The following is a 1,634-nucleotide window of genomic DNA, read 5'->3' on the forward strand; positions in this document are numbered from 1 at the left end:
TTAAACCCAAACTTGCTGAAAATTGGCTAAGTGTTTGGGGAAGGCTGAGTCAAGTGCGCAACTTGACTGCCGCGCGGGTGTGACTTTGGACTAACCAAAAATGCCCCCGTGGCAACTGGTATCAAAGCAGAGCAGGTTCGTGGCAGTGGGAAGACGATCGGTGGCAGATTTTGTTGGGCTATTTGAGAACATGGCTGGTAGCATAAATGCTGAACTGCGTCAAATGGTGGAGCAATTGGAAGCACTCATTGGGCAAGCTCTCGAAGTAAATGGCGATTCTTCTGTTCTTGAGAGAAATCCATGGTTAGAGGCAGATTATGCAGAGAGACATTAGACAACGTTGACAGAAATGGCCTTGGTATGCCAAGAAAAGGAAGAAAAGTGGGAAGGGCCAAACTGCCGATGATGTGAGATCTGCCAAGAATGTGAGACAGGAAATTCACAGCGGCAAAGAGAGGAGCGGCAAGTTCAAAGGTTGCTTTACTTGTGGGGGACCGCACTTGAAGAAGGACTGTCCGGTGCAGGCTAGGGTGAACGCTATGCTGGCTGCAGAAAAACAGGAAGAAGTGGCGGAGGCGAATGCCATTGTGGCAGATGGGAATAGAACACCAGGGGCGGTGTATGTCAACAACCCCTTGGGGCTGCTTCATTGAGTTGGCTCGATGAGGACGTCGATTTCAAAGGGTGCGGGTGGTTTGTTAGGGCCTGACTCTTTGTCATCGGGCGTGGCATGACTAAGGCAAGGATTTTGGCATGATGGCCTTGTCATTGGCCTATGTGGGGGCAAAATGATCATGCGGATGACGGACAAGACATTGCATTAAGGGCCATTATGGGTAAGTATTGGCCAAGGCCTTGGGACAGGCAAGGCGCGCTTAGCAAAGGCTTGACAAAGCTGCGTAGGCAATGTTAGGGCGGCATGGCACGACATGCGCGCCAAAGTCAGTGGCACGACACTTTGGGTTGTGGCAGCTAAGGGCAGGCTAAGCTAAGACAAGACAGAAATGCGGGATGATGGCAGCTTTCGATAGCTAAGGCAAAGCTATGTGAAGGAAAATACAAACAATGGCACGAGGGAAATGAAGGTTGACATGGGCAAGGTAGAAACTTGGCCAAGGCAGTGTGCGGGCGGCAGCGGCATCGGGCATGTACTGCAAAATCATGGGCGGCAGATTGCGGGCATGGAATTAGCGCGGAGCAATGTCAATATGAGCCAAGGCTGGGCGCAATGCCAGCCTTGGGCGTGATTCAGCTGGGCAAGTGAAGATGGCACATGCAATGCACATGAAAAATAATTTGGCGGTTACCTTGTCATAACCTCTTTGTACCATGATCGATTTATGCTTGTATCATTATCCCATTTCGTGTGTATTATGTACTAAGGAGATGGGGATGTCAACTACATGTTAAGAACAGATTTAGTCTTAGCCCGACAAGTGGCAAAAGCTGTAAACGACAAGTGTCATTGTGCTGTCAAGTTCTAAGGGCTGCCTATATGTTATAAATAGGGCCTTTGGACTTAGTCAGATGTGTGTGGATAATTTCGTGTGAAATTATAAGTGGGAAACAAGAGTGAAACGTGAGGGTTTCAAGTGTTTCAAAAGGGACTAAGGATAGGCTTGGGCAGGTCTTAG

The sequence above is a fragment of the Nicotiana tabacum genome, chromosome 18, assembly GCF_000715075.1.
Source record: "Nicotiana tabacum cultivar K326 chromosome 18, ASM71507v2, whole genome shotgun sequence".
Lineage (NCBI taxonomy): Eukaryota > Viridiplantae > Streptophyta > Magnoliopsida > Solanales > Solanaceae > Nicotiana > Nicotiana tabacum.